Here is a 15,159-nt window from a genome sequence, read left to right as displayed (position 1 = left end):
GATTCTAATATACTTCCAGGATTGAGAGCCACTGATTTAATTTTTTTAATGTTTATTTATTTTTGAGAGAGAGAGAGAACGAGTGGGGGAGGGGCAGAGAGAGAGGGAGAGTAACACAGAATCTGAAGCAGGCTCCAGGTTCTGAACTGTCAGCACAGAGTCCAATGTGGGCTTGAACCGCAAACTGTAAGATTATGACCTGAGCCGAAGTCGGACATTTAACCAACTGAGCCACCCAGGTACCCTGAGAGACACTGATTTAATGACACATGGTCAATATTTTTCCAAGTCAAATACTTCTACCCCATAATTTTTAATGGTTGCATTGCATTTCAGAATGTACCAGATCCCATTTAAATAATTCCCTGCTATTTGACAAATAGGTTGCTTCCAGTGTATTGGTATTATAAACAAATATCTTTCTAGATTAATGTTTGGACATACCTATCATTTTCTTCATTAGAACATGAATATGTTTAAGGTTTTCTGTCCATCTCATCAAATTGCTACCCAGAAGGATGAACAATCACACTGGTTTATGTGTGCATTTTCTCCCAAACACTTGACAATAGAAAGTTACGTTACTCTTTAAAATCTAAGCTAGATAAAAAATGTCTCTTTGATGTTTTGATTGATGTTTGAGGTAGATTTTTCATGTTTATTGGCTACTTGCATTTATTCCTTTGCCAATTACCAGTTCACATACTTTCCCGTTTTTCTATCAGAATATGCCTCTTTCCCTATTTGTAAGAGCTCTTAGAAAGAATAATGAAGGGTGCCTGGGTGGCTCAGTCAGTTAAGTGTCCGGCTTCGGTTTAGGTCTGATCTCATGGTTCTTGTGGGTTTGAGCACCGCGTTGGGCTCTGTGCTGACAGCTCAGAGCCTGGAGCCTGTTTCAGATTCTGTGTCTCCCTCTCTCTCTGCCCCTCCCCCACTCACACTTTGTCTCTCAAAATTAAATAAACATTAAAAATTTTTGTTAAAAAAGAAAGAATAATGAAAGGATATTAACCCTTTTCTGTCATTTATGTTGCAAGTATTTCCCCCAATTTTTCAATAGTCATTTAATTATGACAGTGGTTCTTTTTACCGTAAGGAGGTTTGTAATTTTTATATAGGCAAATCTATCAATTTTTCCCACAAACTTCCACACGCAGATTTTTTTGGCTTACTAGCAAAAATATACAGGAATTTTTTTTAACTAAAAAATTTTATTGAGAAGGATCAAATAGTGCTTGATGGAGAAACAGTACGCCTTGCTGAATAGGAACATGAGGATTGTGAAAGCATCCACACTGTACCAAGACATGCCAAACAAAACACCAAAAAGATTCTTATTTTGGAAGTAGGGATGCAGATTTCACCAGGAATTCAAAGTTCATCTGGAAGATCAAAAAGACACGTGTGGACTAGAATACTCTGAAAAATTAAAGTTGTAAAAGGGGCTTGGCCTTTTAGTAAAAACCGAATAGTAATCAAAATAATTAAATAGTGTGACATGAGTACAGAAATAAAAGTCAGTGCAATGGACACAAATAGATTTAGGAATTTATTATATGATAAAGTTGACATCAAGAATTGGAGGACAATGAAAAAAAAATTTTTTTTAATTAAAAAAAAACCCTAAAAAAAAAAAATTGGAGGAGAGAGGGGTGCCAGGTGGCTCAGTTGGTTAAGCGTCTGACTCTTGATTTCAGCTCAGGTCATGATCTCATGCTTTGTGAGTTCGAGCCCCATGTTGGGCTCCGTGCTGACAGTGCCTGCTTGGGATTCTCTGTCTCCTTCTTTTTCTGACCCTCCACTTCTCTCTTTCTCTTTCTCTCTCTCTCTCAAAATAAATAAACCCTTAAAAATGAATCAGAGGACAGGCTGTATATGTGGTATATTTGCAATGGAATATTAGTCACTCATAAGAAAGAAGGAAACCTGAGCCGGGTTCCCCAGGCTAGCGACTGGTGAGTAGTCTTGCCCCAGAGTCTGCACTTCAGACCACAGGAAGTGGTATTGAGGCTGGCAAGCCTGTCTTCAAGTGGGGCACATCTGGGCCACTACTCTCGGCCAGGCTAGTAAGCCTGGGAGAACCAAAGAACAGCTAGGAATCCGTGGCAGGCTGGCCCTGGAATGTGTGTGACCCCCATTTGTTAAGCCCTTATGACATATCAGGCGTGGGGCTAAGTGCTTTCCAGACATGACCTCATTCCATACTCACGCCCTCAGCAGCCCTTTGAGAAAGATACTGTTATTAACCACGTTTTACAGAGGAGGAAGAAGTGGAGGTTGAGAGGGATTGAAGAACTTGTCCGGAGTCTCATGGTATGGAAGGGGTAGAGCCAGGAGAATAATCTAGGTCAGTCTCCTGGAGCCCGAGTTTTAACGCTGTCCTGGTCTTTTGTGTTTTTCCCGATCTTCCACCGATGGCATGTACTTTGTGACTGTTGTGGCCTTGCTTCCCTTGGCAGGTTTTCTTGCAAGTGAATTTTCTCCTCTTAGGTGTATACCCACGTTCACGATGTGATTTACATGGAGTCCTAAATAGCACCACGTTGTGCATTTTTAGCACAGTCTTTTCTGTGCTTCTTTGCTTGGTGCTCCCACCCTCTCATTCTCCCCTCACACGCCTCACTGATAACCTGTANGTTGTGCATTTTTAGCACAGTCTTTTCTGTGCTTCTTTGCTTGGTGCTCCCACCCTCTCTCATTCTCCCCTCACACGCCTCACTGATAACCTGTGAGAATCAGCCCTGTGACTTTCTACAGTTTTCTTCATTCTTACACAATACTCCCCACCCCCTACCCCTGCACCGTTTCTGCTTTTCTGATGTGTTCTTCTGAAGATGGTTGATGCAAATTCCAACGCACTTTATCTGTTTTATATTTTTCACAAATGATTGCACGTCGTATGCCCCGTTCCCCACCCCCATTTCTTTTCGCTAACAACACGTCCTGGTGATTGCCCCATGGTCGGAGCCTCAGCTTACAACTAGAAAAGTCACAATACTTGAGAAGAAACCCAGTCCGGCAGAAGGAAATGTGACATCCAGTGGGCAGACGGCAGATGTGAAAAAATCAGGCAGCGTCAGGGATCCTGACAGGTGGGCGGAGGCCCAGGCCTGGGAACGGTGGCAATATTGGGAATTCCGGGAGGCGGACCTGCTTCAGGGGCTGTGTCATCTGGGAGCCCCGCCTACCGGACTGGTTGGAAGGCAGGTCCTGGGTGTCAGGAGAGGACTGGCAAGATGCAGGAGGAATCCTAGTCCTGGGCAACTTACCAAAATACGCATTCAGGAACAGAGAGCTCGACAACCACAAAGCAATTCCACAAATATTTATTTAGTGGCTTCAACAAGCCAGGTGCTGAGCTGAATGCCGGCTTACACCTAGGACCAGACAGGCATGGTCCATCCCTGTCTTCCCACAGCTTCAGAGTCAGGTGGAGAGACAGACAGGTGAGAGTCTGTTGCTATTCAATATGCTAAGTGCTGGGGCTGGAGGTAAAGAATTCTATGGGAGAAAAGGGATGAGGAGAGAACAATTAATCTAAATACATCTATCAGGGTAGGCTAACTGCTATAATAAACAACCCCCAAGTCTCGGTGACTCAATACAATCCAGTTTATTTCTCACTCACGTTACAATTAAATGCTGGCTGGGGAGAGGGCAGTCAGGGGCTCTGCTCCACACAGCCATTCAGGGATCCAGACCCCTTTTATCTGATGGTTCCACTGCCCTTCCCTGGGGTGTCAGAGTTCTCCATGGGGTCCCCTGCATCCATCCGGCAGAGGAGGAAAGAGAGACTGAAGAAAGGGATGACATAGGAGGTTTTTATGAGGTAGGACTTGAATAGGTGTTCAAGCCATGGTCATGAGTCACATGGCCCCACCACCTGCCTGGGAAATACAGTCCAGCTACAAGCCCAAGAAGTAAAAGAACCTGAGTTTGGGGAACACATTGTACTCCAGACTTGGAAAGGTGGGGGAAACTTCATAGAGGGGTAATTTTTAAGCGGATATTTGGTGGATACATAAGAGTTACCAGACAAAGGGAAGAAATGAAGGAGGTGAAAGAGAAATCGGGAAAGGCAGTTTTGCAGACAAATATCACTGCTAGCAAGAATGTGGCACCTGACTGGCTTGGTTGGAGGAGTATGTGACTCTTGATCTTGGGGTCATGAGTTTGAGCCCCACGTTGGGTGTAAAAATTACTAAAAAAGTAAACTTCAAAAAATATAAATAAATAGGGGCACCTGGGTGGCTCAGTTGGTTAAGTGTACACCCTTTGGCTCAGGTCATGATCTCACGGTTTGTGAGTTTGAGCCCCACATTGTGCTCTCTGCTGTCAGTGCAGAGCCTGCTTCGGATCCTCCCCCGCTCTGCTTTCTCTCACTCTCTCTCAAAATAAATAAACTTTAAAAAATGTATTTAAATAGGGGCGCCTGGGTGGCTTAGTTGGTTAAGCCTCCGACTTCAGCTCAGGTCATGATCTCGCGGTTCATGGGTTCAAGCCCCGCGTGGGGCTCTGTGCTGACAGCCAGCTCAGAGCCTGGAGCCTGTTTCAGTCTGTGACTCCCTCTCTCTCTGACCCTCCCCTGCTCACGCTGTCTCTCTCTCTCTCTCCTAGAAATAAATAAAAAACATTAAAAAATGTATTTAAATAAATAAATAACAACACCTATCCTCCTTTAAAAATGCAAAGCATTGAGGGGCACCTGGGTGGCTCAGCCCGTTAAGCATCCAACTCTTGATTTTGGCTTGTTCATGATCTCTTGGTTTGTCGGTTCAAGGCCCACATCGGGCTATGCGCTGACAGAGCAGATCCTGCTTGGGATCCTCTCTCTCCCTCTCTCTGCCCCTCCTCTGCTTGTGCTCTTTCTCTCACTCTCTCTCTCAAAATAAATAAATAAAATTTTTAAAAACCCACAAAAATTAAAAAAAAAAAAACATAAGGCAAAGCACCGAGAATCATGGCAGGGGGAGGGAAAGAAAGAAGTTCCGCTTGTGCAGAGGGCGGAAGGCAAGCTGTGCTGGTGCAGCAGCCGTAGGGGCTAGATCAGGCAGGCTGTCCTAAGCAGGGCTTCAGGAATTTTCCCCAAGAGAAGTCAAAGCCACCAAAGGTGTTTCATATGAGGATCAAGTTTGTACTCTAGAAACATCTCTCTGGCTTCTGTGTGGAGAAGAGATTGGAAGGGGACTCGAAAAGATGCCAGAAGAGCCGTGGTCTGAGAAGAGATGGCTATGGGAGCTAGGGAAGCAGCTGTAGGAAGACACGGACAGTTCCAGATTATCAGGAAGTGGGATCTCTAGAAATTGAGATGGATTAGAAATGCAACTAAGCAAATGGCAGGAATCAAGAACAAGCACTGAGCTTCCATCTTGGACTCACGAATGATTGGTGAGTCTGTGAATCCATTTGCCAAGAAGGGCAGCCCTGTTTGGAGGGTTTTTAAACTTTGGACTTGTGGAATTTGTCATGTCTATGGGACATTTAGAGAGAGATCTCCTGCAGACCATCATAATTGGGTCTGAAGATGAAGAGAAGGATTTAGGGTGAGGAGGTAGTCATGAAAGTCAGTGAGCTCACTTTACAGGCAGGAGGAAAGAGAAGAGAAGAAGGCTTGGCATGAAGCTCTATATGGAAGTGGAGCTCACGTAGGCATCTAATAGGAAACAACCAGGTACATAGGACAAAAGGAAGTGAGCATATCACATCATGAAATCAAGAAAAGAAACAATTTTGGGGCCCCTGGGTGGCCCAGTCAGTTAACCGTCTGACTTTGGCTCAGGTCATGGTCTAGAAGTTTGTGGGTTTGAGCCCCACGTTGGGCTCTTTGCTGACAGCTTGGAGCCTGGAGTCTGCTTTGGATTGTGTCTCCCTCTCTCTCTGCTCCTCCCCTGCACACACTCTATCTCGCTCTCTCAAAAAAAAAAATTTTTTTTTAAGATTTTTAAAGAAAAAAGTTCGTGAAACTGTGTGGTCCATAGGATAAAACCTGCAGAGAGGGAAAGTAAATTAAGGGCTGAAAACCATCCATATATCAGGGAAATCAGTCACATGTGTGAGAGCCAGACTGCAGAGGATTGACCAGAAGGAGTGGGCAGCTCATTTGGGGCATGGCTATGAATGAGAGGAGGGATTGGATCATGTGGAAGGGGTGTTTGGTATGTCAACAGAAGGCATTCTTCACTTTAACAAGGAAGACACCTTTCCTTAACTTCTTGGCACTTTGTAAGTTCTTTGGGACTTAAACACTATCCTGGAGAAGAGTGGCAAACTCCAAATTCAATTTAACACCTATTTATTAAGCACTTACTATATGACAGGCAAGCACCTGCTGGAGTGTCCCAGACATCCCCCAGACTCCTGCCTGTATTGAGCTTGCACTTTAATGGGGCAGTACTACAAAGTTCTGCTTCTACTCACAACGCTTCAGACACCAAATGTGTGGGGGTTTCTCCCCCACATCAACCCATTTTCAGAGTCTCTGGACACCAACTGGCTGTCCTGGAATTTAATTTGGACACTAGATACCTGGAATTAGTTCAGACCCCGCAGGTTAAGGACTCAGTCCTGCAAGATGCTAGTCATAAGCAGTGGGTGCCCAGGGGGCCCACATTTCTATTCAACTTGGCTACAAAGTTGTGAATTCCCACAACCAACTCTCAGGTTTGATAACGTCCTAGAATGGCTCAGGGAAACATTTTATTTACATTTACTGGTTTCTTATTTTATGTTTTTAATGTTTATATTAGAGAGAGAGAGAACACGGCAGAGAGAGAGGAAGACATAATCTGAAGCAGGCTCCAGGCTCCAAGCTGTCAGCACAGAGCCCAATGAGGGTCTTGAACCCACAAGCCATGAGATCATGACCTAAGCCGAAGTTGGATGCTTAACCGACTGAGCCACCCAGGCACTCCTACATTTACTGGTTTGTTATAAAGGACACAATTCTGAAATAGATGAATGGAAGAAATGCATTCAGCAAGGCACTGGGAGAGAACATGCCAAGCTCCCATGTCTTCTCAGAACGTGCCATCACCCCCCAGTACCCCTATGTGATCACCAGCCCAGAAGCTCCTCAAGCCCCACCATTTGGGGGCTTTTATGGAGGTCCCATTATTTAGGCACGATTGACCAAATTATTGCCCACTGGTAAGTAACTCAATCTCCAGCCCCTGTCTCCTCCCAGAAAGTGGAAGGAGTGATAGGGTAGAAAAGTTCCAATCCTGTAATGCCAGGGTTGGCTCATCTGTCAACCAGCCCCATTTGAAGCTATCTGGGGCCTACCAAGAGTCACCTCATTAGCATAAACTCAAGTCTGGTTGGAAAAGACTAACTATGAATAACAAAAATGCTCCACTTATCCATCACACTAGAAATTCCAGTGATGGAGAAAACTATAGGTAGGGTTGGGAAGGAAATTCTGGTGTTCAGTTTTGGATAATTATTCATTTGGAGATGCCTATTCAACATCCATGTGAGACGATCAAGAAGACAGATAAATGTGTGTTTAGATTTCAGGGAAGATTGGAGATATTTCCCTAAGATATTTCCCTGAGATATTCTGCTGGAGATATTTATTTGAGAGTTTTCAGCATACACGTAATCATTAGACTTGGAATTGGCTGATAGTAAGTTTCTGCTTCCTGGAAGAAGAAGCCAGAACAAGAAATTACATTGCTACAGAAAAGTAAACAGTATTACGTCGTTTCCCATCCAAGTTTGTGGAATGAAATTCATACCTTCTCCATTAGAATGGGTTGAGGCTCTTTAAACCCATCCACGCATGACTGATCTGGAGCCAGGCAGGGTCGGGCTTGCTGGGAGGGCGGAGGAAGGCTGCAGACCTTGGAGCTCTCTCCACTGCTTCTGGGCAGCACCTGGAAATCAACAGCCAACTTTATGTCTTCAAAAACGATTTGTCTGTTATGCTTGCTAGCATTGTTTTCGCCCTGCTGAGACTTGTCAGCTGAAAAGCCAGAAGGAACACATCTGGTTGTTAGACCAGCAAAACATCGGCAAAAAGGGACACAGTATTAAGAACAAAAGTTTTCCATTGTTGGTGGTCATGGGCAATCAACCACATCATCAACAAATAATACTAACAACTAATAATTAAGCCCTTCCTGTATACCCAGCGCTCTAAGAGCATTGAATTCATCATCTCATTCTGCCCTAACATTGAGCCTGTGAAGTATTATTATTATCCCGTTTTACATGTATAAGTAAGCACAGATAGGTTAAGTGATTTGCATGAGGTCACACAGCAAGTAAATCAAGAAGGAGAAGGCAAATACAACTGTGTCCTACTCCAAAGCCCTGTGCTTTGGAGGAATAAAAACAGGAAATGTTAGAAGGCTCCCATCACACCACTCTGCACTCAGTGGCTACAAAAGGCGTCCAGGTGTGGGTCCCCCAAGCCAATATCAGCCTCCTCACCAGCCCTTCACACAGGGATTGGCATATTATTGGTTTCCAGAGCTTGCTGAATAGGCGAATGATTGATTGAATGAACAAGAACACAAAAGAGAGATTATCTTGTGCCACATTGCATCGTGCTTAGCAATTACCAAGCCTGTCTCTCCAGCTAGACTGTGAGCTACTGGAGGGGAAAGACATATATGTTTTACATATTATAACAAATGGAGTCAAACACATTGGGCAAAGTTTATTTACAGGTTAAAGATCATGGGCTCTGAAGGCAGCTTACTCAGGTTTGAACCATGCCTCCTCTTCTATACCGGTTATGAGACCTTGAATAAGTACTTCAAACCCTCTGGGCTTTTACTTCCTCCTCTGGAAAATGGGGAAAATACTAACACGTATACCTTAAAGATGTTTATCAAGATTAAACAAGACCTTGATGGGGCACCTGGCTGGCTCAGTCAGTTAAGCATCTGACTTTTGGTTTCAGCTCAGGTCATGATCTCATAGTTTGTGGGTTTAAGCCCCACATCAGGCTGAGCTGACAGTGCAGAGCCTGCTTGCGATCGTCTCTCCCTTGCTTTCTGCCCCTCCCCCACTTTCACTTTCTTTCTCTCAAAATAAGTAAATACACTTTAAAAATAAAAAAAGAGGGCACCTGAATGGCTTGGTCAGTTAAACGTCTGACTCATGTATTGGGGTGCCTGGCTAGCTCAGTTGGTAGAGCATTTGGGTCTTGATCTTGAGGTTGTGAGTTACAGCCCCACGGTGGGCATAGAGATTACTTAAAAATAAAACCTTTAAAAAATATATAATAGTAATGTATCAATATTGATTTCTCAGTTTTTTCAAAGGAACCCCCAAAGCATGTAGGAACTCTCTGTAATATCTTTGCAACTTTTCTACAAATCTAAAATTATTCCAGAATTTTAAGGTTTTTTAAATTAATTAATTTATTTTTGATAGAGAGAGAGAGAGAGAGAAAGCATTAGAGGGGAGGCGCACAGAAAGAGGGTGAGAGAGAAAATTCCAAGCAGGCTTGGCAGTATCAGGACAGAGCCCAACACAGGGCTTGATGCCATGAACCTCAAGATCATGACCTGAACCAATGTCTGACGCTTAACCAACTGAGCTACACAGATGTTCCTAAATTTTGTTAATGTTTATTTATTTTTGAGAGAGAGAGATATCAAGCGGGAAAGGGGCAGAGAGAAAGGGAGACAGAGGATCCAAGGCAGGCTCTGGGTTGATAACAGAGAGTCAGATGTGGAGCTGAACTCACGAACTTTGAGATCATGACCTGAGCCATAGTGGGATGTTTAACCTGACTGAGCCACCCAGGGACCCCTCAAAGGTTATTGTTTAAAAATAATAATGAATGCAAGTGTATGAAACACCTTAACTGTACTTTTAAAGATCAATGTGTTCATGATCATGGTGCCTGGGTGGCTCAGTTGGTTGAATGTCCGACTCTTTTTTTTTTTCTTTGAGAGACAGTGTGAAATCTGAAGCAGGCTCCAGGCTCTAAGCTGTCAGCACAGAGCCTAATGTGGGGCTCAAACTCACAAACCATGAGATCATAACCCGAGCTGAAGTCGGATGCCTAACTGACTGAGCCACCCAGGCGCCCCAAGTATCTGACTCTTGATCTCAGGATCTTGAGTTCAAGCCCTGAGTTGGGCTCCCCGCTGGGCATGAGGCCTACTTAAAAAAAAAACAACAGGAAAAATTTGTCAACATTGGAGGCATCTATTGAATCAAACCCTTACTCTCAAGCATAGTAATTAAAGGGAAGAATTTATTCTGCCCTAGTCAATGAGGGGAAGAAACTCTTCTTTACAAAACAATGCCCCCTCATAAATGATGGAGGAAGAATAGCATTAGAATTTTGCAATCCCAGATGAAACAATTGACTCAGGCAATGATCATCATTGGATGCTGACACCATGAGGTGAAAGGTTCAAGGAAGACTGAATAGCCACATGGTGCCAAATCATTGGCCCACGGAGGTCTTACGGGTTATAAGTGAGGAAATGACAATGCACAGATCAGGTTTTTACCACCTGAACCCACTAATCAATCTTAGCTTCACTCATGTGACAGCCAGTCACTCTGAGCCTTCTGGTGTGATGCAACAAGACACTGACAGCACCATCTAGGAAGAATTCTTGCCAAAAATGTCTTGCTAGAATCTGATCAAACCTTTAGATCTAGTTTCTAATGTGCCGGAAATACAGGAGGTAGAGGGTCAAGTTAAATACATCACGAGAAAGCAATCAGACAAAGCCAAGAAGGTAGGGCATTAGAGCAGTAAGACAATAGACTTCATTTTTTCAGTGAGTCAATGACCTGGAAAAAAGGGAGGAGAGAGAGGAGAGGCAATTCTAGGCTTAAAGAGACTTAAAAGATATAACCAAACACAGTTTGTAGACCTTGATTGGGTTCTGGTTTGAATAAAGTGTAAAAGATATTTGGAGTAAGTGTGGGATATGGAGGAATTTTATGATTTGGGGTTCACTTTGTTAGGTGTTACAATAGTTATCATGGCTAAGTAAAGAAGTGTCTGATTTTTGTTAAAGGATGCATATTGAAATATTTAGGGATGAAATGTCACGTTGACTATAAATACTTTAAAATACTTTTGCTGGGGCGCCTGGGTGGNAAAACAATTATATATATATATGAAAGTCCATAATATGATTCTCTATACTTTTCTGCAGGCTTGAAATTATTCATAATAGGGGCACTTGCCTGGCTTAGTCCGTAGAGCATGAGACTGTTGATCTCAGGGTTGTGAGTTCAAGTCCCATGTCAGGCATGGAGTGTACTTTAAAAAAAAGAAAAGAAATTATTCATAGTAAAGAACAAAGGCAAGGGCAGGCTGAACAAGCATTCATTTATCTCAAAAATATTTATTGAGTGCCTACTATGTACCAGGCATTTATTTAGGCATTGGGACTATAGTGATTGAAAAAATTTTAAAGTCTTTTCCTGCCCTCTTGGAATTACATCCAGGTGGAGAAGAAAAACAACCAAGCAGGTACAGTGTAATGTATGTCAAGTTGTGACAAGCACTATGGAGGAAAAAAAAGGGCAAGAAATAAAGGACAAGAAGAATATCTATATTGGGTAGATATTGCTATGTTATGGGGGATAATCTAAGAAGACCTTCCTGAGGGGTTGACATTTGAGCAGAGCCCTAAAAAATGTGAGAAAAACAGGTACTGGGATACTTGGTAGAGGAGCAAAGGTTTAAAGCAGAGGGAATGGTAAATGCAAAGGTCCTGAGGTAGAAGCATGCTTCAGGTTATTCCGGAAGCAACGAGGAGGCCAAGGAGGTCCACTTGGAATGACAAGAGGGAGAATGGTAGGAGATGAGTTCAGAGAAGTGGTGAAGGGGAAGAAGGGTCACAGATAATGGGGAAACTTACAGGCCATTTCAGCTTTTACTGAGTGAGATGGGAAACATTAAAGGAGGGACATGATTTGAATTAGTTATTATTATTATTATTATTGGACTTCTAAACATACAAAAGGAGAGCAATATGAACACTCACATACCCATCAACAGCCTCATCACTGATTCATGCTGAATCTTATTTCATCCATACCTTCCTCCCCCCGCAAGCAGAGTTTTTGAAGTAAATCCCAGACATCTTATCATTTCATCTATAAATTTATTTTATATACATCTTTAAAATATAAGACTCCTTTAAGAAAATGCACAACAAACCATGATCACACCTAAAAAATTAACAATAACTCTTGAATATTCTAAACTATTTAGTGTTCAATTGTCCCAACTGTCATATCAATAATTTTCATAGAGTTCACATGAATCAGCATCCAAATAAGAATAATGAATCACGATTGTTAAAATAGCTCTTAAGTCTATTTCAATCCCTAGGATTCTCTTTTTTTTCTTTCAGTTCTATTGTGATACAACTGACATACTGCACTGTATAAGTTTAAAGTGTACAGCGTAATGACTTGACTTACATAAATTGTAAAATAATTACCACAGTAAATTTAGTTAACTAAATTAAATCTATTACCTCATTTTGATACAAAAAAAAAAAAAAGAAATGAAGGAAGGAAGGGAGCAAGGAAGATTTTTTTTCTTATGACAAATATTTTTAAAATTTACTCTCTTAGCAACTTTCAAATATACCTATGGCAGTGGTAACTATAATGATCATGTTGTCCATTACACCCCCAGCATGTGTTTATCTTATAACTGAAAGTTTGTACCTCTTGACCACCATCTTCTTTTCCCTACCTTCCACCCCCTGCCTCTGATAAGCACAAATCTATGTCTTTTTCTATGAGTTTGGTTTTTTGTTTGTTTTTAGATTCCACATATAAGTGAAATCATACAGTTTTTGTCTTTCTCTGTCTGACTTATTTACTTAACCTGACGCTCTCAAGGTCCATCCATGTTGTTGCAAATGGCAGGATTTCCCTCTTTTTTATGGCTGGATAATATTCCATTGCATATATACACCACGATTTCTTTATTCATTCTTCTGTCAGTGGATACTTAGGTTGTTTCCATGTCCTGGTTATTGTAAATAATGCTGCAATGCACACGGAGGTGCAGATATCCCTTTGATATAGTGATTTTGTTTCCTTTGGATTTATACCCTGTTATGACATTTCTGGATTATCTGGTAGTTCTGCTAGTTTTTAAGGGTCCAGGATTCTCCTTCATATCTATTTTTCTTTTTTCTTTTTCAATTGAAAAAACTGGCTCATTTGTCCTGTAGAGTTCCCTACTGTCTGAATTTTGCTGCTTACATCCCCATGGTATTATTTAACAGGTTCCTCTGGATAGCTTATAAATTGGTAGTTATGTCTAGAGACCTGATCATATTCAAGTTTACTTTTGGGGGGAGGGACAAGACTATTTCATAGATAATGTTGGGTGCTTTCATTAGAAGGTGTATAATGTTGAGGGTGCCTTGGTGGCTCAGTCAGTTAAGCACCTGATTTCAGCTCAGGTCATGATATTGCAGTTCATGAGTTTGAGCCCCATATTAGGCTCTGTGCTGTCAGTGCAAAGCCCACTTCAGATCCTCTGCCTCCTTCTCTCTCTCTCTCTCTCTGCCCCTCCCTTGTGCTCTCTCTCTCAAAAATGAATTAAAAAACAGTTTTAAAAAGATGCATAATGTTTGATTGCCCCTCACATCCTCATCTAAACAGCCACTAATGATTCTTGCTTAGATCTGTTAATTCTTTAGAAGTTTCAAAGTGTTGACATTTTATTTTTTCCCTTCTTTCACATATATAGATATGCAAAGTTCCTTACATCAGCTATTTGGTTACCCTGCAATGGACAAGCAGAATATATGCTTAGCTCTTTCCTATTATAAATTTTCAAAATAATGAATTAATATCCTAGTGTGTTCCTTCTCTATTGCCGCATAACAAGTTACCAATGTAGGGGCTTAAAACAATACCCATTTATTATCTTACAGTCTCTATGGGTGAGGAATCCCAGCCTGGTTAGCTGGGTCCTCTCCTGCAGTCTCTCACAGGGCTGTAATCAAGGTATTGGTTGGGGCTGTGGTCTCATGGGAAGGCTTGACTGGGGAAAGATTTGCTTCTGAGCTCACTCACACCTGGGGAGGGGAGTATACAAGGGCGTTAACACTAAGAGGCCACCTTTGGGGGCCACCCTACAATCATTCTGCCACACCCAGCATTTTCTTTTTTGTTTGCTTAGTAGGACCTGGATTATTTAAATCTTCTTCTTTTTTTTGAAGGCTCCACGCCCAATGTGGGGCTTGAACTCACAACTGAGCCAGCCAGGTAACTCACTATGACTTGGATTATTAAAGCATAAAAGGATTATTCTGGCTGCTGTGTGGAAACTGTAGAGCAGAGGAGCATGTTGTAAGCATCCTCAGCCTCATTATTTGCTACCTCGATATTAAATAATGACTTAAACTTAATAATGAGAAACTTAATAATGAGACAATAAGGGACCAGGGGACCAAGACCCAAGTGAAAAACCTTGCGCACCTGGAGCACTTTCTGTTGGCTGTCATTGTTAAACCACGCCTCCTAACAGAGGAGATCTGTTAGGCTCTATAGACAAGCTCGACTTAAAACAGAGGAACCCAGCTCCAAAAAAGCACCACCGAGCTGCTGCGCCAGTTGCTTGCAAATACTGACCAAGCAGAACCAGGCCCTTCCAACCAATCAGAAGGAGGCAATTTTTCCTCTCCCTCATTAGCATATTGGCTGGGAGTGAGATGCTGAGCAAAAACTTTCTCGGTAGGAGCAGGGCCTCTGCCCTGTACCGGAACGCCAGCCTAAGAGTTTCGTTGGTGCTGTGTCTTCTTTGAGCTCCAGATGTAGCTCCAGGAAAGCCTTTCGTTTTGGGGTACAGCCTCATTACTATCATGGTGGGAGCCCCCAACCCTGAGTCCAGTAACAGTACTATGTAACGGTAAACAGTTGCTGTCACTATTTTATTGTTGTTGAAGCTATTATTGTAACATATGTGATTAAACTAATTATTTTTATTTTTTTAATGTTTTATTTATTTTTGAGAGAGAGAGACAGCATGAGCAGAGGAGGATCAGAGAAGGAGGGAGTCACAGAATCCAAAGACAGGCTCCAGGCTCTGAGCTAGCTGTCAGCACAGAGCCGGATGGGGGGCTCGAACTCACAAACCGTGAGATCATGACCTGAGCCGAAGTAGGACGCTCAACAGACTGAGCCACCCAGGAGCCC

Source organism: Crocuta crocuta, unplaced genomic scaffold, assembly GCF_008692635.1.
Source record: "Crocuta crocuta isolate KB4526 unplaced genomic scaffold, BGI_CrCroc_1.0 scaffold73, whole genome shotgun sequence".
Lineage (NCBI taxonomy): Eukaryota > Metazoa > Chordata > Mammalia > Carnivora > Hyaenidae > Crocuta > Crocuta crocuta.
Note: the sequence above shows the minus strand (reverse complement) of the source record.